General features: G+C 29.1%; 2 non-coding genes across 2 annotated transcripts; both read right to left on the reverse strand.

The window, feature by feature from the left end:
* Positions 1 to 10,506: 10,506 nt before the first annotated feature.
* On the reverse strand, positions 10,507 to 10,598 carry Trnai-uau (transfer RNA isoleucine (anticodon UAU)). Its single transcript is given in 2 exon segments — positions 10,507 to 10,542; positions 10,561 to 10,598. It is a non-coding gene; the product is annotated as a tRNA-Ile (tRNA).
* Positions 10,599 to 16,687: 6,089 nt separating this feature from the next.
* Trnav-uac (transfer RNA valine (anticodon UAC)) lies at positions 16,688 to 16,760 on the reverse strand. Its single transcript has one exon. It is a non-coding gene; the product is annotated as a tRNA-Val (tRNA).
* Between the last annotated feature and the right edge of the window lie 9,681 nt (positions 16,761 to 26,441).

The raw sequence follows: 26,441 nt of genomic DNA on the forward strand, positions 1-26,441 counted from the left end.
TTTTTGTGTCGGTTCTTTCATTGATATGAATGTAAATATTCATATTTTGATTTTATTGCATTAAAGAGTTGTTAAACTTATATACATGTTCAATATTGTTTTTAAAAAGTATTAAATGTTTTATTATGTAACATAAATGATTGAAAACTGTTATCGGATAATTTAAATTAATTTAGCACTGCTTATCTGAAAATAGAAAATTTATTTTACTATAGCTTTTTCTTTCCCCCCCCCACCCTGTGCTACAAAAATCCTTCTATTATCTCACCTAAATTTGAAATAATGTGGAATTTACACTAGAAAGTATTTTAAGAAGTTACGAATCGCTCTTTATTCCTAAATAACAATTTATAATTGAAAAGTAATTTTTCTTCGAATAGTGAGTGCCTGAGAGAGACTTCACAAATTTGAGGATCCTGGTGAACTTTTCATGAAGTCAGAAAAAAATGGGATTTAACATTTTTGTAAAATAACGAGTATGGCCATTGATTGAACCTATTTAGAAAGAATGAGGGTTGTGAAATCTGTAATCGTTTTTGTCCTTGCTTCTAGAAGCGATATTACATAATTGGATTCAACAAATTATCGGTTATACATTATAAAATTTTTTTTTTAGTTACGTATAACAAAAAAAAATAGAAAGAAATGAATTTTACTTAGTTAAATTTCTAGATTTAATTATTATTTTAATACTTGGATTTTCTTCAGTTTGAGATCTGCTCTTCAATATTCCCTGAAGCTTAACATGTCTTGGATTAATTGTCATTGAATTAATTCTTGTTACAAATGTTTTGCAGTGTATGTAGTTTTGAAATTTCTTGGCCAATTTATGCCCCACCTTTCATTTTTATGACAGTATTAGCTGGTATTTTTCAGTTAATACTGTTCACTTCGCTAAGGGTGAAAATATTCAAATCTTCCATTTATGAAGAACTGTCATTACAACACAAAATCCTCATTAAATTCTTTCTTATGTCTCGATAATTGTATGTAGAATTTGAAGTTTAAATAGCAAATGTTACAGTTATCAATTAATAAATCAGCTATTGATGGCAACATATGAAGATCCTATTGAAGAAAGAGTAAAAGAACTTGTTGGAAACTAATGAATGATAACCTGTTTTTGAACATTTTAGTAAGATTTAAAAAAAAAAAAAAAAAAAAAAAAAAAACTTTGACATTTATTGTAATTATAGTGGTAAGTATTCTAAAAATTGGTTTAAATTATAAGATCATTCCTGTAATAGATAATTGATTAATGATCTTTCAAACGAACACTAGATGCAAAGGGATTCATTGTATACTTGCTTGCATTGAAAACCTATCAATCTGAAGAGTAACATAAAGTGAGGTTTATATAAATATAATATAAAATCCATAAAGTTATTAATGTTTTTAATGAAAAAGGAGTATCATAAGCTGGTGGAATTAAGCTAAAGAGAATTCTAAATTGCATTTTAATTCTAATAAGCTACAATTATAAGCAAAAATTATTTCTTTTGGCAACCAACTTGTTCACCAAGTTTGAGTTTTTTAAGAAGCTATTATATTTTGGGGAGGGGGGGAAAAATTACTGTGGTGTAAATTAAAAGGACAAAAATGAAAGCGAAAATCGTATTTTTGAAATTATGTCGAATGAAAACTTTTTTTAATCCTAATTTTAACATTGTCAAGAGCATGCAGTTTGAATGTTTTGATGACTGAGTTTAAATTAATTTTAATATTAACAGATTCTATGTTATATTAATTTTAAAATATTTATCGAAGAATGCACGGAAATGAAACCAATTTAATTAAAAACTGCATTTTTGAGATTTAAGATAATGCAGAAATAATTTTTGTGGGATAAATAGTTTTGGAAGATAGTCATCAGTTTCCATAGGCAAGGCAAAGCGATTACACATCTGATGACACGTTTATTTTCCCACTTGTGGAACATTTTGTTTGATGTCTATTTCTTGATTTCATATAGAGTGGAGAATGGAGTTATTGTGACATGGAAGACCGAAACCAATTTTTTTCTAATAATTAGCTGGATGTTAGATTAAGTGCAGATGTAAAAACGTTCAATGAAGCTGTCAAACATTCAAATATTTTGTTTACATTAGACTATTGCAATTATTTATTGTCAAATGGCATTTGATTGCTGCCATTTGACATTAAGTAATAATTTCTGGGACATGTATATTATCATTTTATATATATATATATGAGTAGATGCCATCTGGAGGATTTGTATTATAAACGAAAACAATACTAAAATCATAATTGTTGATGGAAGTTTTTAAAAATAACGTATCAAAGACAATCATTTTTGTTCATAATGTTAGTTTCCTAATTATATATTTCCATTACTGCTTCATGCTTGCATTATCACTACCAGCTTTCAATTTAGCTTTTGAGTTTCAATTTGATTTATCATGTTCAACAACAATCAATAAATGTTTTTCCTCCACTTAATTGTACTTCCACAATATAGTGCACTCCTTATTTAGTTGCATCATATGGTGATGGGCATTTTATTTGTTTCGAAACAAGTTCTTTTCTCTGATTGGGATCAAGGTGTAATCCATGTCTACAATGCTAGCTAGAGCCCAGGCTACATACTACATCATTATTGTAGTTTTTTGCATTTCTTTGAGATCTCAGGTTCATATACATTTGGACGGACTAATGGATTTGTGCCTAAATTAAATGCAAATTTACAATTTTGTTTAATGGTCATTGGCTAAAATTCATTGCATTTTGTAACTATTATCCTCATGTACACATGAATCAATGGTTATTTAATTCATCCATGGATTTTGCCTAAATATTGGCATGTATCTGTAATTTGATGATAAAACTGTTTCGAAATTCATTTATGTAGCATTTTATATTTTTGTGTTATGATGAATAGCAACAATTCGGTTAGGCAAAACTTATTGTTTACAAATTTCTCCCAAATATAAATTATGAGATTTTGGATTTAAACAAAACATTTATTCAAATTTCATTTTGCTATTTTTGCAAATGACCTGAATCTCAAAACGTTTTTTGTTGAGTTTTTACTTTATAAACATTGGTATTGTTGGAGAAGTGGCTTACGAATATTGTAACTTAATAGATCTGGAAGTGCAATTTGTAAATTTAATGGTATACATATAATAATATACATACAATATACATAATAAGTTCATTTATTATGGAGGAGGTGAAAGTAATTTAAAATAATTTGAACTGAATAGCATTACTTATTTATATTGGTAGTTCCTGTTAAGGTGCAGGCCTTGCACAAAGTTGATTTGCAGATGTTGGTAATAAATTTCTAGCTACAAAATAATTTATTACTTTTTGCAGATCTGTGCAGTAAGTTTTAAAAATGATGGAAATTATTTTTACAGAGTTGACATTTTAATTGACACAAATAATTTTTAATAAATCAAATTGAAATATGATGAAATGCAAATTTATTAAAAGAACATTGCAAAATGTGATTTTTATTTTATATTTTTATAGCATTATCATTGATAATAAGCCTTTTAATTTATTATATTCAGATCCAATAGAAGAAATATCCTAGAAATTAATCAATCTTGAAGATGCTAAATCTTTAGCATTTTAATTATTATTTTTTTTAACTTTCCAGATCTTAAACGCTTTTTACTATTATTTTCAACCTTTTTGCAGATGCAAGGTATTTAGAAAGGTCAGCATGACTTTCAGAATAGTGAAAAATGTATAAGTGTCAGAATAGTGCAATTCAAGTAAATATTTTTTAAGTAAATGTGTTTATATTTGTTTTATTGTGATTCTGAAAGGTAAAACCCAATGGTAGGTAAAATCCCCATGTTCTAGGCCTCCCGAGTTCGGCAAACTCATTTTTAAAAAATGTCTGTTTGTTACAAAGTTAACTCAAAAATGTTTTGATCTAAATGGTCGAAATTTGCAGATTTTTATCAAATTTTAAGTAAAGTCTGCCTGTCCGGCTGTTCGGATATAAATTTATATAAAACTACAAAACGAAGATAGCAAGATAAATGAAATTCGGTACACAGATTTAATTTCTATAATGTAGACATCTTTCAAATTTTGAGCCAAAACCAACAAGTTAATTGTCTGTCAGGCTGTACTTGCAGAAAATGTTAACACGGTAAATTAAAAACAAAATGACTTAAATATTAAAAAAAAATTAGTGAGTAATTTCGTGGCTATATGGGCAGCGCAGTGCACAATTTTGGTTTCAGTAGGTTGGAAAAAACGCGTCTAGAACACAAATTCGATTTTCGGATACTATTTACCGCATTATAAGGATTAATTGCCAAGGTTTGCGTAATGGATTCATTAAAAATGCCAATAGTTAAAATTTCGTAGCTACTGTACGCCAATGCAATGCAAGACGTTCCCTGGCTTGACAAGTTTATTAGAGAGTGTACGAAAAAGTTTTGGATGGACCACCTATGTTGGTTTATGGAAATAATTAATTGAAATTAGGATCTTTTTGGTATATCAGTATGCAGAACAAACCGGGACATGAGGTACCATTTGGTTATGATCCTATGTCAACAATGGAAGTATCACAAAAACGAGATGGCGTTACAAGATAAGAGCAGATAATAAAAGTCTTTAATAGTTAGTTATAAAAAATGGGGGTTGTGTGCGTGAGCGTAAAAAGCGTTTTTTCTGGGAAGACACCTACATAGACAAACTTAAAAAGCAGAACCTTATCCAAAAATGAAATTTCATTCAAATCGTTAAAGCCGATTCCGAGATGCAAAAAATAAATTTTTATATACACAAGAATTGCTTGTTTAAAGTTGTAAGATAAAAAGAGACAATATTGTAATCATTAAAAAATTCAATCGTGAGATTTTGACGAATCTACGTTCTAGATTTCCGCCAGTCCGAATAGCATATTTTGGCAATTATGTCATGAACATGATAACTCAAACACTCTTTGAGCCAGAAGAGTGAAATTTGGAATATATCCCAAATTTGTTCATTTCTATCAAATTTTGAATAAAATTCATTCAGAAGATACTTGTCTTTCCGAATATAAGCTAGCACGATAATTAGAAAGCGAAGAGAGCTAGATGGATAACATTTGGAACATAGATTTAACATCTTAACATGCAAATATGTATCAAATTTGGAATCAAAACAATCAAAAAGTTAACCATCGATCGGTTTACATGTAAATGTAATTGCTCAAAAACGTAACGACTTGACTAAATGAAATTAGATGTTTGATTCTATGACTACTGTTGTAGTTTCGTTTTAATTGGTCAGAAGAAAATCGCACAAAATAACATTCGGTGTTTCATTTATTGTCTATTAACCATATCGCAGCGATTAATTGTCAAAAATCGAAAGTGAATATGTGCTTTCTTTCATAAACTATTATTCTCCAATGACATGTGTTTAATGATACATATACACACATAACATTTATGGGAGAGGATGCGAGAAAGTTTCGTGGGAACCTCTCCCGCCGGTTTGAAAAGTTTATGAGGGGAAAGGAAATTCTTTTTTCATGCGAAGGAAGCTTGACATTTGCTAAAACACTGGTGTTTATAAATTGAGGGACAAACATAAAATGTGCCCAAAAATAAATTCTATGTGCTAAAAGAAAATTGAAATAATTATCCGGTATGGATAATGATATTGATTGGTTGATAAATATCTAAATATATTGAACCACACGACAAGAATCCAAGTCATACAGCAAGTAATTGTTAAAGTAGAGCAATGTGGAAAAATATTGTTTAAGAACATGAACGAACTCGATGACTATAATTTCATTTGATATATTTTAATTTTATTGTGAATATTCTGTTTTTCTCAACAGTATTTTGTTTTCCATGTTCTTGTTGTTATTCGTGCTAATTGTAAATAGAGTGGAATTTGTTTCAGTCGTTTTTAATTAAAAAGATTTTCTTTTAAAAGCCATTCGTCTGTAATTAGTATTTTATTATATGAAGAAACTGGTTACTTTTAAATAAATGTTCGTCGACTTTATGCCAAGATAACAATATGCGTTTTGAGCATGATTTATGTATTTTCTCTTTACAAAGCAAATGATATGCATCGCAGAACACAAGTAGCTGATTTTAACCATGAAAATATAGTGGCTAAATTAGAAAAAATCCATTTAGTTAATGATGTTGCTTATCAGTTGGGAATTGTCAAAAGATTACTGAGTGATTTATGGAAAGCAGTTTGATGAAATCGGAACAGTTGTTCAATTTTATAGTTCTGCTTTGCAAGAAAAAAGGCCTGCAAATGGGAATCGTTGTATAAAGATTATGTCCAGGAGGAGTCATCGGATAACTGTTGTCAAAATTAGTATGAGGCAAACACATTAAACATGAGTATCACACACGGTGGTCAAACGATTCAACGGTGGTGATGTGCTTGTTCTTAAACCAGTTAGATGAGCTCCATTGAGTGTTTTAAACAAAACAAAAAATGTATGAGTGGAATTTTTAACATATTGTAAGGCACGTCAATTTTGTCAACCCCGCTCCCCACTTCTAGTAAGCTTGCTTTCCTAACGGACAATAGGGCAAGCGAAGAGAGAGATTGGAACCGAAAACGAGAATGATGACCTGTTGTTTTTTTCATTTCGTATTTTATGTTTGATTTTTGTGCTTTGTCTCGTATCAATATGTAAATAAAAGTTTTGAGCTAAATTTGGAAGTGATCACTGTCTCTACCTCTCACACTAAAGAAATCAAAAGCAAAAGGGTTTTTTTTACACATATCAATAGGATTGATGAGTAGTGGAGAGATGCATTGTTTACAGATGAAAGAAAATTTTGTTTGTAGTTCAATTTAAAGTGCCATGCATTTGGCAAAAAATAATTTAAATTTAATCCGTATATAAGTAGTTTTAAGTAGCAAATTTCTGAAAACTGAAATAGCAGAACTTTTAATTGCAAATAGCTTTAAAAAATTAGTTTAAATTCTTGGAACCTTAAAAGAAAAAAATTAATGCACTTCTGTAATTTTAAACATAATATTTAACAAAAAATGACATTATTTTTCTTAGCACAATTTATATAATGTTTGATAATAAGTGCTTTATATTAAATTTTAATAATGTCCATATATGTAAAACGCTAACATATCTGGCACAGAAACAGTTATTTTTAAGTGGTAGCAATCAAATGCTATCCACAGTTCTTATTTTTAAGTGGTAACAAATGTACGAATTTCGGACTGCTTCATCGAACGGTTTTACCGTTGCATTGGTCTGAGCGTTTAGCTAATTAATGGAACTGCAAAATATTATTAGAAATCTTTACATAACATTTTAGTTAATATAAAGCACCATATTTTAAAAAATTATAAATCAATATAATATAAAAAAGGAAATAGTAATTCGGAATGTTATTAGAATAAAGTTCCGGAATTAACTTAAAATAACACTTAATTTTAATTTGAATAAGTTCGATTGCGACATTCATAATTAAGTGAAAACACAAAATTAAAATAACTCAGAAAATATTTCAAAACAGGATTTGTATTAAATTTCGAACGAAATTCATTGAGTGGAATCTGTCTGTCCGAATATGCAAATAAACACAATAACTACAAAATATCGAAGCTAGTTGAATAAGATATGACATACAAGTTTAGAGTTCAAAATGAAGATCATTATCAAATTTGGAATCAAACTTGTCGAAGGGTTGACCATCTGTCGGTCAGTACATTCCCATGCATTTAGATGCAATAACTCAAATGCGCAATGATTTAAATAAATGAAATTTGGTATGCGATATGTCTAGAATGGTACTTCTTCGGTTTGATGTTTGTTTCTGGAATGGTGGTTTTAGTTTATTCCAACTTTTGGTTTTAGTCGGTCAAATAAAAGGTCTCCATACTACAAATTCGATTTTTGTTAAAGAATAATTGCGAAAAAAAAATCTCTAAATTGCATGATAGATTTAGTAAAAATGTTGAATTTACGCCAAGGATCAATATTTCGACAATGCCATGCAAGGCACTCTCGATCTTACCAAAGGATTACTATTTTATGCAGGGGGAGGAAACAACACTTTAACCAGAAAATTTTGGGGAGATTATTACCGCTGACTTTGTGTCTGGTATTTCCTGTATTTTTCTATAAATTTTCCGTATTCTATTTTTGTTTTAAGGTCAGTTAAATTTAATATTCATACATTTAATAACATAAACATGTTTCAAAGTATTTTTTTAATTGATAAATGTCGTTGTCCTTTAATTTATGAAAATCAGTTTTGTAACGTTTCCTCTTTTTCGTCGCATGGTAATTGACATTCCGGCCAGATATAACGTCACTCACACACATAGTTAAGTGCCTACGGACCGCCATATGGGGATCCTCTTCACCAGTAGAATCATTTGTTGCATCCGGAGAAAGGACCACAGATGTGTTTTTCGCCATTTCAAAGAGATCCATCGTATCTTTAAGGGAGAATAACGTCAAAACATCCCGATGTTAGACTTTTTTTTCCCATTATGAAGGGACTCCTCACAGCTTCGAGAAACGATCAATCACAGCAATCGTTGTCATTAAGTGTCGAAGTCAGGTGCACTTTAGTCGGTGATAGCTGGGAATATAATTAACATGTGTTCGGGATGGCTCAGCTACAACGATAGATCATTAACGGACATTTCCACGCTCGACTGGAGACCATTGAGGAAGCATTGCTGAGCAGCTATTGGGTGATAAGGAACTCAAGTTCATCAATGAGAAAGTCAGAAGCGGAGATCTGACAGAAATAAAATGCGGATTTTTTATTTAAAGAGAGAGAGAAAAGAGAAGAGGAGTCAAATGAGAATTTGGAAAGGCGTCGGTGTTCGAAGTTGTTCCTGCTTTTGTAAGATGCTCCGTATAACTCGGGTTTCTGTATTGGGATCCACCACCCTATAAAGATCGGTGAATTTCTGGAGCGGCCCCCTGGAGTAGCTGTTTGAGCTAATAATCTGTTATCGCTTTTTTTTTTTTTTTTTTTTTTTATGTCTGTTCTCCGATTTGATCAAGGAACTATTTCATGATTAAACTTTCAACTGTTATGTGAATTTTGTAAATAATATTAACCTAGATGAGAACAAGTTGTTTTTCTGTGCATATATAAGGCTGTAAATAACAGAATTGTTTTCTTACGCTATTCTCTTATTAGATCGGTCAGGATCAAGATATTACAGTGTATTAATATGAATCTTCCACGAAATAAATCATTCTTCAATTTGCTTGAGATTTTTTTTTATATTTTTATTAATATTCAAAGCTGCTTATTGGCTCATAAAAGTGCTGAAACATCAGCGATTCACAGAATAGTAATTTTTTTAGCAGTTTAACGTAAACTTTCTAAATCGTAGAAATCCATTCGAGTCTTGCGAGCAAATTTTTGGATTATTATGATTTTCTTTTAGTATATTTCATATACAAGAAAGAAGCTAATATCTCGGACCAAACAAAAGTCATTATACCATTTTTTTATACACTAGCCGTTATTGGCGACCAGGTGGTTCGTCTGGAATATTAGTTGTGTTTAATTTCAATTAAATCTCGCATGCATGATTTTGATGTTCATGATTTCACCAAGAAACTATTTTAAGAATTAAATTGTACAGATATTCAAGCAGTTTATTTTAATAGACTTACACCTGTTCTATTCTTTGTATACATGAATCTCTCAGTAGAGTCGAATCTTATGACATATCTCTACTTAAAATATAACTATCCAGATAATTACATTTTCGATATTCAACACATCCGGATTAAATCTTTTCACTTTCGTGGTTCTATAACTCCATTTCTTTAATAAATATTTTTAAAAGATAGCCGTAAAAAATGTGTAAGCTAATTAAATTGGTATCATTAAAGAGACAATTTTTAAAAATTTAAAATGGTGTGAAAATTATTTTTATGTTACTCTTTAATTTTTACAAAATTGTTTGAGGAAAAAGTCTAATTTTCACTTAATTTTTCAGTTATTAAAATTTCAAAATAATCGCTCCGAAATGTACATTTTCTTCAAAATTATACCAAATTAGTAGCTCTAGGCATGTCTTGTTGTTCTCTCTTATTATTATAAGAAATATATTTTAGAGATTTGAGTTGACAATCAAAATAAATTTTAAAAATATATGTAAGCTTTTTGGATTTATACAAATTAAAAACTTCCTACAGACATATATAACCTTAAGACATATATCTAAACGTACATACAGATATCGAAACATGGACATATACATACATAAAATCGAAAGATAGATTTCATTTTCGATATTAAAAATGCAGATTAATTTAGAAAATCATCATTTAAAACATATCCTTTGCACTTTTACAAGCAAATGCATTTAATGAAATTGTATTCATCGTTAATTAATCATTATTTATTTTTTTTCAACATGGTTTCGGAAAAAATGTTTACGTACATGCATGTGATTGCGAAAAAATTTTACTATGGACGTGGGTCGATGAAACGCATAATAAAGATTTGTGAACATTAAGAGAATAAAATAGTAAAAATTCATTTCCCCAGGTGAGGCTCGAACTCACAGCCTCGGCATTACTCGCAGATACTGCTGTATAAGTACCGCGCGCTAACCAATTGCGCCACTGGGGACACAGACCCAGGAGTTTCAATAGGTTTCCTTGGCACACAAAATGAAATTCAAGAATGAAGTAATTAATAAATGTAGGAATTTTTTGTTGTCAGAGTTTTTGCTAAACGTAATTAAAAATACCTTAGTTAGTATATTCAATTGTAGCATTTTTTAAAAGAATTTCAATTACTGTCTTTTTTTAAAAAAATCTTGCACTTAATTTTTTTTAACTGCAAAGTGATGATGCAGATATGTAATCAAAATTCTTGTAATTAACTGATTGTCTTATAATTAATTCTGAAAATTTCAAAATAGTGTATTATCATTGAAAACACACAAGTATTAAAAATAACCTTGATTATATAAAATAGTATATAAAAATATGAATAATAAAATAGTATATAAAATAAATAGTAAAAAATAGTATATAAAATTTCAAAAGGTGAAGTGAAAATCGATTATAAATTCAGTTTTTACAAACACGAAACAAGGCAAGTTAAATAAAAGTGTTTAATTACATAAATGGTACGTAAATATTTTTGATAATATATATTTTTTGAATATTTTTTATATATATTTTGAATATTTTTGAAATATTTTTGATAATTGATTTCAATCGCCCAGAATCAAAAAGTGTTCATTGTAGTTTAGAAAAGTTTTTAATACTGATGAAAAAAATGTGATTAAATCAATATTTTAAAATAATACTTAAAATTTCATCCGATGACGTTTAGGGAATTATTGCATCCGAACAGACAAGAATAAATCGTTGAATAGGTGCCAAACAAGCGATTGGAGTTCTTATTAACTTCGAAGAGGGGAATACCCGAAATTGTTTATGCCACTGATAAAAAAAGTGCTGATTGCACTTTTCAGACGATCTGTTGAAGTGTAAATTTTTTCTTTCTTTCGAACAAAAGAAACAAAAGTTAACTAACGATTTTATCATTTATTTATAGTCTGACAAACTATTTGCACAATACGACGGTGCAAACGATTTTTTTATATTAATTTTTTCAACTGAAGTCAATTCCAGCAGTGTGAAACGTTTGCCCTTGGGCTTTATTTATTGTCATGGCGAAACACAGCCTAATTGGGAACATAACATGTTTAAAGGAAAACGGTAAATCTGTTGGAATGAGATTTACCGCTTCTTTGGTGTTAAAACTGATTCTCGAGCATCAGAGCCAGTTAAAAATAATGCTGCTTCAATAAAGAATTTTTCAAACTTTTTATTTGTAAGCGTTCTGGCATTTAATGTGCTCTGGTCAAGGTTGGATTTCTTTTTTTTTTGAGCATGAGTTTTGAATCGCTGTTTAAAATCAGACGTAAACAAAGAAATGTATCGCATATTTCTCATCACAGCTCTTGTTATATGCGCATGCGCAGTTAGTTTTTCGCACATGCGTGGATAAGTGCAAAGCGCAGATATTGCTATTTTATGCATGCGCGAATCGTGGTAGAAAAATAATTAAAATCGCAATTATAAAACTCCTTTTTTTTATTTTGATGTGACTTCAATGTACTAAAACCTTCCGCAATAAACGCCCTACAAAATCTTCTTCAAATATCTTCAATATCAAAGCAATAAAAAATATCTTTAATATCAGTTAAGTATTTCGTCGAGTTTTTCTCTTTCAAACATACAGACACTTTCAGAAAATTTCATTTCATACTATGTATATAGATATTGTTTTAAACAAAAAATATATTTTTTTCTATTCTAGCAGTATTATTTTTTTATATCATTTGAAAACTTATCTTCCTTTCAGAGTTTAATTTATTGCGTTAAATTTTGAAGCTTATTTAACTAAAGTAATTTCTTATTAAATAATTCTTTATAAATGAAACAATAAAATTTTAAATCCTAATATGTTTTATCGGTTTATGTGTGACCTATGAATAAAGAGAAACAAGAATGTTTGAAATGAATCGAATAGTTTTTTTTTTTTTTGAAATATTTTTTGTACATATATTTCGTTACGATATAAATTTGATATTAATTTATATCGCAATAATAAATATTGTGGTATTAATATTTTAATATTTTCAGTTTCAAAATACTTTTATTTCCTTCCTTCTTTTCATGTGTAGAAGACTTTATTGCAAAAATATTCAGATTACTGTTGCTATTGTTTCATAACGTATAAGTAAATAGAAGGCAAAAAATAAAAAAATATGCAAGGAATAAAAAAAAAAAAAAAAAATTACAAAAGATAGTAATGACAGTGATATAAATGCTTATTTTATAACTTTTATCTTTTACAATTCTTTTTATTATAAATTAATTTTAAAAGTGTAATGATTTCTTTCTCAAAAAATGACTTTTTTTTCTGTTTATTTTTAGAAGCCGTAATTGTTTGCCATAGAGAAAAAGTTCTCTTTCTTACTGCATACTACTACTTTTTTTTACTCTATATTCTTAAAATTTATAATTATTCGATTCCAAGTTAAATATCATGTAAATATATATATATTTTTTTTAATATTAATCATTTGCTTAACTGCGAATTTTTTTCTTGCTGTTGAGAATGTCGTTACTAATTTGCTTTGCTGGAATCAAATATTCAAAAGGTTTCAAACAATATCTATGACAGATATAATGTTTTGATATCAGAATTGTTCGTGTTGTTCTCGTATATTCAAAACAAGTATCTTATTCTTATAACTGAAGTTAACCTCAAAAAGCAAAGAGAAAAATTTACTGTATTGCTAGGGTTACTTACTCCTCCTGTCTGAAATCACTAAATTTCAGTTTAAAAGAAAGGCCTTTTTTCTAGTGAGAAATTATTTTCTTATCAGTTGAAGAGAATTAGTTTCCTCTATCAAAGCAATGTTGGGGGAAAAGTCGTCATAAGTACGTCCAATCTCGATTATATTCTGCATCTTAGAATATGGTGAAACGAAAGTCATAAAAACATTTTTTAAAAATTGTGATCATGGCGAAAAGCGTATAATATCAAATATAAAAACAGTCGTGTTGTTTATTAATTATGTTTCAAAGGTACAACAATGCCAATGATGTGGGGTTGTTTCTTTGAAAAAAAAAAGAATAGGTACGATAATTATCGATAATATCTAAAAGCTAATTCAATTTTTCCATATATATGGTAAAAGTTTCAAGGTGAAAGATGTAAATTTTTACGGGAGATTCATTTTATTTTTAATTTGTAATATGACTGTTTATGTTCTACAAAGCATAACATGAGCATCTTATGTTCTTGTGATCGTTAATGTTTTCTTTATAATTCTTTAATTGTAATTTAATTCTAAACAGGAAAAATACATTATTGTTATTTTTTTTTCGCATATACAAGTTGAATATTGATTTCATGTTTAAATGAGCATTTTTGGCAAACGATATCATTTCAATGTTCGTCAGGATCTTCCGATGATCTGATTTACAAAGTTGTCTGTAAAGTGAACATACATTTTCGAACAACTCTAGAAATAATTAAGTATCCTTTTTAATGATTTAGTTAATATAGATTTAAGCACTGGTCTGAAAAAATATACAGGCAAGAATGGGAAAGTGGACGGAGTAGTGATCGAAAAAGAGTTCAATGAATCACTCGGGATTCTGTTTAATGATGTTCCAGCGGCCACAGTTGGTCAATTACACCGGTCCCGTGTGCCGGTGTTTCGCAGCAACCCTGCGACCTTGGAGGGAAGGGAAAAAAAGATGGGCGTGTGTTTCGTGAAGCGGCGGCATCCTAAGGCTACGAGTTAAAGTAAGTTTCGAAGGTAAACCCGTCATCAGCAGCCGTCACGGAGACTTGATGTCTCAATCCACATAGCTGCCTCGGGCAGCGTCATTAGGTTATTATTTTTTATCATCATCATTATTATGCTTCTCTTCCTTCCCTGAGTTCGTTCCCTCTCACCCCCCCATGCATGTTTTGAATCTCCCCATCTGGTTTTCGCTCGCAGCTAGAAAAGTGTTTTCGTTCGTTTCCATAAACTTCGCAGCAGCTGAAACAACAGAATTTATAGTTTTTTTCCCCCGTTCTGAAATCTAATATTGGAGTTTAATTTTAAAAAGAAGTTGTTTATAGTTTTGTTCGAGGGCAGTGAACCTACCTTAATTAATGATTAATAGTTGATCACTGTCATTTATTCAGAATATCACCATATTCATTAACATGAAAATTACATGGTAGTGAATGTTACGTGTTGAGGCACAGTCACTGATAATTGCAATATTGATATAAAGATTAATGTTTGCTTAAAGCGAATTCGATGATAATATGCAAGCACAAACTCGATCATTGTGAACGACGAATAGAATTGAGACATCAGTAATATATCGAATGATTAAAGAAAAAGCATTTAAAAAACACGCTTCTACTAACTTACTAGAATCTAAAAAAAATATTTTTTAAATAAAAAAAAATCGAGTATTGAAAGCAGGAAACATAAAAACTCAAAAAAAAAAAAAAAAAAAAAAAAAATTGATTGATGGAAATATTTGTATTGAGTTGAAATTTTTATCATATTCACAATAAATTCTAATTTTTATTCCATTATAAAGTATTTTCGTTCTTTTGATTTAATTCTTTATTAATTTCTGGTTTTTTAATTTCCCTTATCAATTATTTTAAACGCATCATATGTTCACGATTCCTCGCTTGTCCATGAGATTTTTGATAAATCAAAATATTAAAACCGAATTAAAAGCCGATTATATATATTTATATGTATGTATGTGTAATAGCATCTCAAATTTATTTAATCCTAATGAATCTTAAATTAGTCCATACTATTTTATTCTAAAATTTTCTCTTATTTCTTGCTCCAAATCTCACTTTTTTATTTCATTATTTCTAACACGTTGTCTAAAAAATGGATGCCTCTGTAATTCTGAAGCTGCAAGACAAAAATAAAAATCCCTAGATCTTATGGCATTCCTACCTAAGTTACCTAAAATTCTCTTTCCTGAATCGACATGAGTCAAAGAAATCCCTATAAGTATCTATCAATGAAAGCTCTTAGGGGCGAGAACTTCTCACACTTTTGCTCTTGTCTTCCGGTACGAAACGGACGCGTTCTATCGGTAGTCCCCAAATATAAACCATGCTCTCCTGTAGAAAAATAAATTGAATTTTCCAAATTTGCCGTTCTGTTGGCCATGAAATTTGCAAAATTATGTGACAGTTTTTGCATCAAATGTTAAATTAGTATTCAATATGTATTTTTTCTATCATCTACAAAAATTGGAAAATCCAGTTAGAGAAATTTCTGATTTAATTTTTTAAACAGCCCATTCTGTGAGGAATAAGAGTAATATTATTCTTAAGTGATTAAAATTTATCCTTAATGATTAAAATCCATTATCCTTAATTAAAAATTTTCCTTAAATAATTAAAATCTATTAAAATTTCTGGTTACGATTAGGATGTCATCATGATTTTATATGAAATAACGTTGCCACAAATTTAATTTAATCATATTTTTTTAAAATTCAGATTTATTTATAATCTTTATGTTGTATATGTTCATTTCAGTTACTGAAGTACGTCATCGTTTCCTTTTATAATAATAATAGGCTACACGAGGAACAGTTTCTTCCTACATGTGGTGCTTTCATAATTTCTCCCTATCTTTGATACATAATTTTCAATGGAAACAAAGCTAAGATTATGTTTTAAGTACAATTAATTTCATGCTTATAAGTCTAACACATAATTTTCTTAAGATTTATTCATTTAAAATTATAGTTAGATTTTTGAATGATCATCTAAGCACTAAAATCTATATAAAGAATCAATTGTTCAATCTAGTTCTGGTTACATTATTATAAGCTTTAGCAAAGCTTGTTCGTTTGCAAAAAACATTTTTCTTTTTTTGCGAGTTTTTATTTGAAAATCTTTTCTTAATTTTATGTCAGTAGCTATTAAATAAAAAAAAGATCATTTGAATATTTTTTTATTCTAGAATTAACTTAAAAATAACAACAGTAAGTATAAAATAAGCATTTAAGACGTGCAGTGATTTTTTAAAGTAAAATTTATAAGAATCACAATTTTTTAATCATTAATATACATAAGATTAATAATTGATTTTGGAAAGAACTCATAAATAATAATGAAGGCAAGCAAAATATGAATGCTGGTTCTGCCCGGGATCGAACCGGGGACCTTCTGCGTGTAAAGCAGACGTGATAACCGCTACACTACAGAACCCATGTGGGTATGTTTCAATATGCATAATATGCACTTTATAAACAACATGTTTTGCTAAAAGTTTCCATTTCTAGGTGTCATCAGCTGTTTCTCCTGCTTCGTAATAGAAAACGTGATTCAATCCGTAAAAGCAAACGCTGCTTGACATCGGAAATGCGTTTCTTTGAATTCAGATGAATTTTTTTTCAGGTATATTTTTTTACAAAGATTACTTTACACTAAATTCAGACGATTTTTTTTCGGGAATAAAAAGATTTACTTACTTTAAGAAGAATTTGTGTATATTATTATTATTATTTCCAATTATTGTTCTAGTTTCAGTGAAGATACATCATATCAAATTTATGAAAAAAAGAAAAAGAAGAAGAAAAAAAAAAAAAAAACCCTTAAAAATTAAATTTTTTATTCTCACAAGAAACGCAGAAACTGAATTTCTTAAAAAAATAGATTGTTTTTTGTTTTTTTTTCAATTTTATTCTGCTTTATCGATTAATATTGTCACTGTCGACTTTCAGCCGATTGGATTAATCGTTGCCAGAAGGATCTCGCGCTCGGAATTTCTTGCATCCAAATGCTATCCACTCTGTCTGTGAATGTGATTTAAATAAGGCAACAAATTTGATCTATAAAATATGATATGTAGTTATAACTCTAAAATTTAAGATTCATCAAATATCTGACGAAATCGTTTCGTAGGAAGTATATCTTCCTCTCCATAATTATGCATATGGACAAGAAAATTGAAAAATTGAAAGATCTAGAAGAATTAAAATTAAAATATGATTTTAGCTTCAAAATTGTACATTTACACCAGATTTTGAAACAAATCCATCCAAAGGTCGAATGTTTGTTACTCTGTCTAATCGTGGGTCTGTGAATACAATAGCTAAAAATCGGAAACTTAGACAGGAGAAATTGGTATTCTATCAAATTTTGATTCAAATTGGAAAAAAGATTTCCTAATTGCATACTCGATTTCTTCAATCTACTGTGAAATACAAAACGCGCCTATTTCTTTATAATATTGAAAACTCAAAAAAAGTATGCTCCTTTTTTTTTTTTTTTTTTCTCTCCTTAATTCTCTAAATTCATGTATGCGTAAAAGCTAAATTATCTGCAAAAATTGTTTCCATCTGGCCCTAGGTCTAGTCCCCCCCCCTTTTGTTTTCATTCGCGGTCTATTGATTGAGAAAAAAAAATTCTCGCCTCTAAAATTTAAAAAAGAAAAAAGGAATTGTTGATTAAATTATTTTAGGAATTGGAGAAATAAAAAAAAAAAAAGGCATTGTTAATTAACGATAACAAAAAAAAAAAAAAAAAATGAAATTCAATTAAAAAGTAACTTAGGAAATTGTAATAAAATCTAACTCATTTAGAAAATTTTTATTATTATTATTATTATTAAATGGCGAAAAATCTGCTAGAAGTTCTCTGATGACATTTAGGGTTTCGAATGAATCAAATCTGTCCAAAAAATACAATTTTAAACATTTCTTTTTGAATTGACTTACACCATTGCAGTTTTAACCTATTCACATACGAACATATACTTTGAAAATTTTAAATAGTATTTAAATAACGGGAAAAAAAATCATAGATTTAAATGAATACAGAAATGTTAATTCAAAGATTTCTCAATGTAATACAAGGCAGATAATAGGTGTTTGGAAAAAAATCGAATATTTTACGATGCTTATGAATACATAGTTGCATCTTGAGCATATTGGTGCCTATTTTCTAAAATAATATATAGCCCCACTTTCTATTTTTGTAAAGGGACCTTCCTTTAACCCTAAATGGTATTTTATGATTCTATAAACTTTTAGAATCATACTGTTTTCTATAAACTTTTAGAATCATACTTTTTTCTATAAACTTTTAGAATCATACTTTATGATTCTATAAACTTTTAGAATTTGGTACGTGCCAGACTTGCTTGTCTAAAACACATACATGATAAGTACTCATGCAGCATATGAATGGATGAACCAAGATATTATATCGGATGGCAGCATTTTTCAAGTGTAAATTGCGAATTCTTCTCTTCACTTTTTTTCTGAAAATTATTTACACCTTTCTCTGACAATAATTTTTCTGAAAAAGAGATACGCATGCGCAGAACTCGTTATTAAAAAAAAAAAAAAACAAGAATTGACGTGCAAAGAATTAAGACGTAACACTTTATTTAAAAGAACACTGTTTAAAAAGAATTTTGATAACAAGTAGAATGCTTTTAAATTCTGACTTCTAAATGGTAGATTATTATCACAAATGCGATTATATCTTTTTGATGTCTGGGGTATGAATATTTATCTTAAAATTATATTTCAGCTCATATTCAATTTAATATTTATTTGATTTTTAAATAAAAATTTTGACAAACATTATTTATAGATATTTAAAAGTTTTTTGATGGTGTTAAAATTAACATACGCTAATGGAATTAAAATTTTTGAGACTTTAGAAGATTGAGATGCATAATTCTGTGATGGCGAAAACTTTGATGATGTGTATGACTGTCAATTTTTCAAAAGTGGTTAGTAAAAATAGTCGAAAATATCATTACGGTTACGATTTATCATTAAAATAGTAAAGTTATTAATGCAATAATACAGTAAATTATTAGTACAGTTTATTAATATATTATTAATCCAAAGCATTAATATATAATTATAATTAGAACAATGTATTAAGAAATTTTTAGTTCATTGCATTTTATAAACATGTCTTTCTTTCTTTCTTCTTTTTTTTACAAAACTTTCAAAACTCTAGCACTTTATGAAGTGAATGAAAACTTGATTACAAAATTTTATCTTTTATTAATAATAACAATAAACTAATAGGAAAACACATTAATACAATAAATTACCAAATCATTAGTGCATTGTATTATATTTATATTATTTATTATAAATTAATACTTAATTTACTTATTTTATTTTTTGGCATGACTGCCTACTTAGAGACATGAATGGAGGGGAGGGGGGGGGCGAGGAGGGAGAGCTAACGAAGGTGATGCTGAGAAAATTGTTGTCTGTTGCAGAAGCAGCAGAAATCGCAAAAATGTGTATCCAGTATCGTTTACAATGCTCGGCTAGCCTACAAGCTATATAATTATGTTCAGTTCCTAAATATAATAATAAAGATTTAAAAATGTATACGATTTAAAAGTGATTGGAACATTTAAATGAAATTCAATTTGAATGATGACAATCATTATTCTAAATGATGGTATTCTATATTTAGACAAAATGGTTCAATCGATATTCGATTGCTTCAATAATTAGCGAAATTTTGTATAACGAAATTTTATATTAAAAAAGAAAAGTAAAGAACTTTAAGATGCATGCGACGACTTTTATCAGTAATGTTAGCTCGCAATTCCCTGTGCAAACATGATTTGCTAATACCTACAACCAAAGATAACTGAAAAGCAAATTCTTGTTCACAATTAACAAAAATCAGTATTATCCATAGAACATAAATTTGTTTTTTCCTGATGGAAATTGTCAATCGTCTGCTTTTACATTTTTATTTTATTTTTCTTGTATAATTTCTTTTGTGTTCCTGCAACTATATTTCCATCCGATTTAATGTATATACACAGTAAATCAAAATAAATGCTGGAATTCCAAAATGTTATTACTTAAAGTGTAACTAATTCAAAAAATATATAGAGCTATTACAATCAAGTTTTGAATGTAATCCTCTCAAACATTTAATATGCACTACTTTTGTTGTACCGAATACACCAAGTCTGTTATAAAGTTTTTGCCGAAGTTTATGCAGCTACAATAAGAGTTTTCAAATCGGCTATGGACGTTGGATCTAGAGATACATGCAAGAAATTTTTTATGATCCCTTAAAAAAAGGATTAATACCTCAACGTTGCATTGAGGCTACAATAAGAGCTTTCAAATCGGCTATGGACGTTGGATCTAGAGATACATGCAAGAAATTTTTTATGATCCCTTAAAAAAAGGATTAATACCTCAACGTTGCATTGAGGCCTATCTGCCCTAGACATAGTACTATTGGTACCATGGTTCCCTGATCTTAACTCCTGTGATTTCTTTTTGTGTGAGGGTTCGTGAAGGATCGCGTGTATTCGCTTCCAAGGCCAACGATTTGAAAGCCCATATCGCATCGATGCAGATGCGATATGGCTTCATAATTTTTGGCAAGAACTGTATAACAGAGTCGATATATGCCTTGCCTTGCAATGTCGTGCATATTAAACATTTGTGAGGATTATTCCAAAACTTGATTATAATAACTATACATGTATGCAATTTTATAATACTTCTACATTAATTATACTTTGCATAATAAAGCTTTGATATCCGGGCAATCGTTTTGGCTTACTCAACATATCTAGAAGAAAAGAAAATGACTGTGTTTATGAACGAGTGAGTTTCCTTATCAAAATATGACTGAATAGAGAATTACACTGACATTTTCCTTATTTCCATGTTGACTATGAGAAGGCCGTAGCTTAGGATTGTTCCAAAAGCGGTCAGAATCGAACTCCTTTCATATTTGATCATCTTGCAACCAGACAAAACAAAATGTGGCTTCACAAAAATCCATTCCTGTATCGGAATGTTCTTTTGAGGAGATTCGAGAAAAAGTCGGCTCTCCAGTTTCTTGCTAAAAGCATCTGTGAAGTGTTCCATCTCGATGGGTATTTGTCCTGCGACGAGAAAGATTGAACTCAACACCATTAGGCAATTGAAGATAGTGTAAAAGGCATCGATTTTAGTGAAAATGTTGCTTATGGTTCCCGAATTCCACAGGTATGATGCCAGAGATGAAAAACACATTATGTAGTTAGCGATACAGATTAGAAAAGTGATGGAAGAAAAATTACGTTGTATATCTTCTAAATGGCCAACTATCCTTTTTGCGTTCTTCAGCAATGCTATCTGCTTAGAATATGTGAAGACTTCTGGCAAACAGTTCTTTGCTTCTTCTGTGAGATAGTGAAGTAAGACGTAACAATGATAGCATATGCAACAGTACAGTAAAGTTAATAAATTTGCAAATGTGTGAAATAAAAAATTCATTGGAATTGTCTTCAGAAATATAATTGTGTTGCGCAGTATTGAGTTTTCCACAAGTTGTCCATACGTATAAAATGTGGCAAGTTGCTGATTGTCAAAGACATTGAAAAATATCACTGAAATCATTGCGTATATTGGACCAATCACTGTTATAATAAAGCTACCAGCATTTATTATCCAGCTTTCAAGATAGAACGACGTGTTCCTAAGTGAATGCAGCAAAGTCGTCAATTGCTTCTTTTTGCAAAGCATAAATAGCAATGCTGCCAAATTGAATGTGCTACTTAGACTATATCCTAAATTAATATTGAAGGAAGAGAGTGAATCATTGTTTGATATGAATGACATAATTAAAAAATCAATATTAAACAAAATCATAGAAATTTGAAAAATGATGGTTATAAACTTCTTTTTAGAATTTGCATTTGTTTCAAGAAGGCCAAACCAAGAAAAAAATTGACAAAGGAATCCATTCAGTCCCACATTTTCTTGAAAATTCTCTATCATGATGCTTCTACTGGAAATTGTTGTTGAAAAACGTGATAAAAATTTTTTGGCTCGCAGCTTTTATGTAAACAATTTTATATGGAAACAACCTCAGGTGTATACGCCTTCTTTCAAATGATTTTCAGAGGCTTTCAGATTTTTCCTTTATAATAGCTGTCATGTCTGACAAAGAATTAATAAGTTCACTATAATTTTTTTCTTCTTTAAAAAAGAATAAAAGATTATAAAAGGAGCACGCTTTCATTATGGCGCCGTTTTCCGAAATGAAAAGCATTGATTTTTTTTTCTTTCCTTGCCTTCATAAAATTCTTTTGTTAAAGGGAGTAAAAAAAGAAGCTATTATAAACTACTTTATCTATTGACAGAAGAAAGGACAAGACCGGCAATTTCATACGTCACAAAAAGATGCAATTTAGATTTCTGGGTACATAAAGAAATGAGAAAATTATTGGAAACTTTGTAATGAGTTTTTATGAGCTTGTGGTTGAATTTGTGCAAATACTTTGAGAAAATTGGAAGTGGAAAATTAACTTTGTGTTGTTGAAATAAGTTTGTAAAGATGAAAATAACAATTGTTATTAATATCGCATTAGTTTCCTTTTGCGAATATTGGTTATATTTGATTTTAGATAATTGGTTAGATGAATAACTTCATATTCTTGATTCCGCCAAGTTATTTGGCATTAAAATCATGCTAATTTAATTGCCTAACTTTGACTAAATAAACGCATCCTCATGTTGGCGCAAAAGCGCGGGGGGATTTTGAATCCGGAAATGGACAATATTTGTCTTGCAAACTGTTTAGATATTTAATAAATTCTTCTTCTTTAGCTTCCAACAATGGGAAAAAAATCACGTGATTAAATATTTGATGAAATAATGAAAATGGTTTGAATTTCAGGACAACATTGTAATATATTGTTGGAAATCAGGAAAAAAACATCAGGGAAAATTGTTTTATTATTCAACTGGTTTCATTAAAAAGACATTTTTTAAGCTTTATAAAATAGAGTAAAAATCATTTTTGTTCAATGATATTTTCGAAAGTTACAGCGGAAAGGCCAAACAAATAAGCGAAAATAACGTTATTTTTTAATTAGTTAAAATTTCCAAAACAAATCTCTCCATGGTGCACATTTTCGCCTCCAAGGTATATACAGTGGCTCAAAAAATTGAGAGTACACCTTACTTTTACTTGATAAATCCGACTTTCAATGCAAATAACACATTATCGGGAAGTGCAAACATGTTTTTATTTTTACACATAAAAAATGCTTTAATTTAGAGTAAAAATAAAGAAAAATCAACGAAAAACTTCTAAAAGGAAAAATTTCAGAAGCATTTTAAATAAACATACGCAGATTTTCACTTCAAAAAATTGAGAATACAGATGGTGTTCGCACATTTTTATACGATTTTAATGAAGTGTACAGAACAAATTACATTCATATTTTGTGTTTTAAATGTTCAGCTTGATAGCCCTTGTTCTTAACTATCATTCTACGTAATAATTATCATGATATGATATTCCATCATGGCTTTTAGAGCGTTTCTGAATAAGAATAACCTCTTCAGAAAGAGCTGAAATGTATCTTTCCATCCATTGCCTTTTTAAAAGCGCCATTTTGAATATAAACAAAAATTCTAAATATCAGACAATAAATAAAACTTTCAAAAGATTAATTGCTGTGAAAAAATGTAACTGTTATGTTTTCCATTCAGACTATTTTTTCTTTCGGCAAAATAAAATTTTCTGAAAAATGTGCGAACTTATGAAAAATATGTTTAATTACTAATAAATATTTTGTACTGCTACTTTAATCTAATTTTGCGCAATCTTATCTTAAACTTTTTGAAAAATTATTTATGTGCGATTAAGTTTGTGAGATTAACTTAAAGTCAAACTTTTAATTGGAAAATGGCTCCTCGAAGAGAAACCAGTATTGATATAAGAAAATTCGTATTAAGATTATTTAAAAAAGGAAAATCTTACCGCGAAATAGCTGAAATAGTTGGTAGAAGTCACACTTGTGTCCAGAAAATCATTGTAAAATTTAAAAATGATGGATTGATTGAAAATAAATGTGGAAGAGGAACGAAAGGTATCCTGAGTGATGTAACTAAAAGGAAAATTTTGAAAGAAATCAAGTTTGATCCTAAAGTAAGTGTAGTCAAACTTGCTGCAGAAATTTCTCAAATCATAGGCAGAAGTTTAAGTGCTGAAACTGTGCGAAATGTAATTAGACAAGCTGGATATAAAAGTCGAGTATGGAGAAAGCCTAATACAGCTTTGAATCCAAAAAATTTACGTCCTACAGTTAAGTATGGTGGTGACTCCGTCGTGGTATGGGATTGTATGGCTTCATCCGGGGTAGGAAATTTAGTCTTTATAGATGGCATTATGAACCATATGGTTTACTTGGATATACTTCGCAACAATTTAAAAGAAAGTGCTAAAAATTTGGGTTTAGATAGAAATTTCATTTTCCAGCAGAATAATGACCCGAAACACACGACACATAATATCAAAATGTGGTGTATTTTTCATTGTAAACAGCAGTTACACAGACCACCACAATCGCCCGACATCAATGTCATTGAAAATCTGTGGGCCACACTCGAAAAAGCAGTTCAGAAGCACAAAATTAGAAACAAACCCCCATTTAAAGCAAGTGTTGCAAGAAGAATGGAGAAAAATGTCTTCAGATACCACACAAAAGTTGGTCGAATCGATGTCACGACTTTTAGAGGCCATTATAAAAGCCAAAGGACATGCAACTAAGTATTGACACTTGCTTTGTATGCGAAATATTACAAAAATTTCATGGGTGTATTCTCAATTTTTTGAGATAAAAATCTGAGTATGTTTATTTAAAATGCTTCTAAAATTTTTCCTTTTAGACGTTTTTCGTTGATTTTTCTTTGTTTTTACCTTAAATTAAACCATTTGTCATGTGTAAAAATAAAAACATGTTTGCACTTCTCAATAATGTGTTATTTATATTTAAAGTCAGATTTATCAAGTAAAAGTAAGGTGTACTCTCAATTTTTTGAGCCACTGTATGTGCCACATTTGTTAATTGCAGATCAAATAACCTGGCCTATAGAGCGCCAGCATAAACATATATATATACACACATTAATATTTATTAGTAGAGATTAAAAAAGTACATTTATTTTAAAAATTCACTTTTACTGTTCTGAGGGATTTATAGTAGATTAAAGGTAAGATCAGCGTTAGATGACTGTAAAGGTGCAGAAAATGTCCCCGAAGACGACTGAATTGTAAAAATTGGACAACTTTCAATAAAGAATAAGTATTATCGCTATGACCTAAAACATATTTTTATAATATAATATAATATATTCTACACAATAATTATATATATTTTATATATGTTATATATTTTTTCTAAAAAAAATCGAAGTTTTTCCTTAGTAAGATTATTTTAAAATGAAAGGTTATTTTAATTCGGTGCGCAATCTTTTTTTTTTTTTTTTTTTTTCTTCTTTTGATTTTAAACCATTTTTCATAAAATTTCATCGCATCTTTCGCATGCTTGACCTCGGATTTTATTTTAATCAGTTTAAAAACTAAATGTTAATTAATCAATTTAAATGTGTTGAAATATTGATATATCGACGAAAATTTTCATTTACGGTCTCATACACGAAATAGGTAGTGCAAATTTAATTTATGAAATGCATAGTGCCGATACAATATATGAATTTCGAAATGCTTATTTAATTTTGAAGTACATTGATAGCCTAACAGATGGAGAAAATCTGTAAAAAATAAGAGCTATGGTTCCTGGCAGTTAAATGCTACTTGTAAAATGTATAGCTTTTTTTTTCTTTTAATGACAGTAACATCAAATGCATTGACTTATCATTCTGATAAAATGAAAATCTGTAGGAATATCAGAAAAACAATATTCTTTAAACAAAAACTTATTTATTATTTCGTTTCGTTTATTTTTATTATTGAGGGTAATTTAACGGTCTTAAGATTATATAAACACGCATTTGATTTTTTGCGCATTGTCTAAGCTATATTTTATGTTAAAAATAGAACATTTTGTATTATTAGTTTTATTTTTAAGTAAAAACT

This window comes from Argiope bruennichi, chromosome 10, assembly GCF_947563725.1.
Source record: "Argiope bruennichi chromosome 10, qqArgBrue1.1, whole genome shotgun sequence".
NCBI classification, from domain to species: Eukaryota; Metazoa; Arthropoda; class Arachnida; order Araneae; family Araneidae; genus Argiope; species Argiope bruennichi.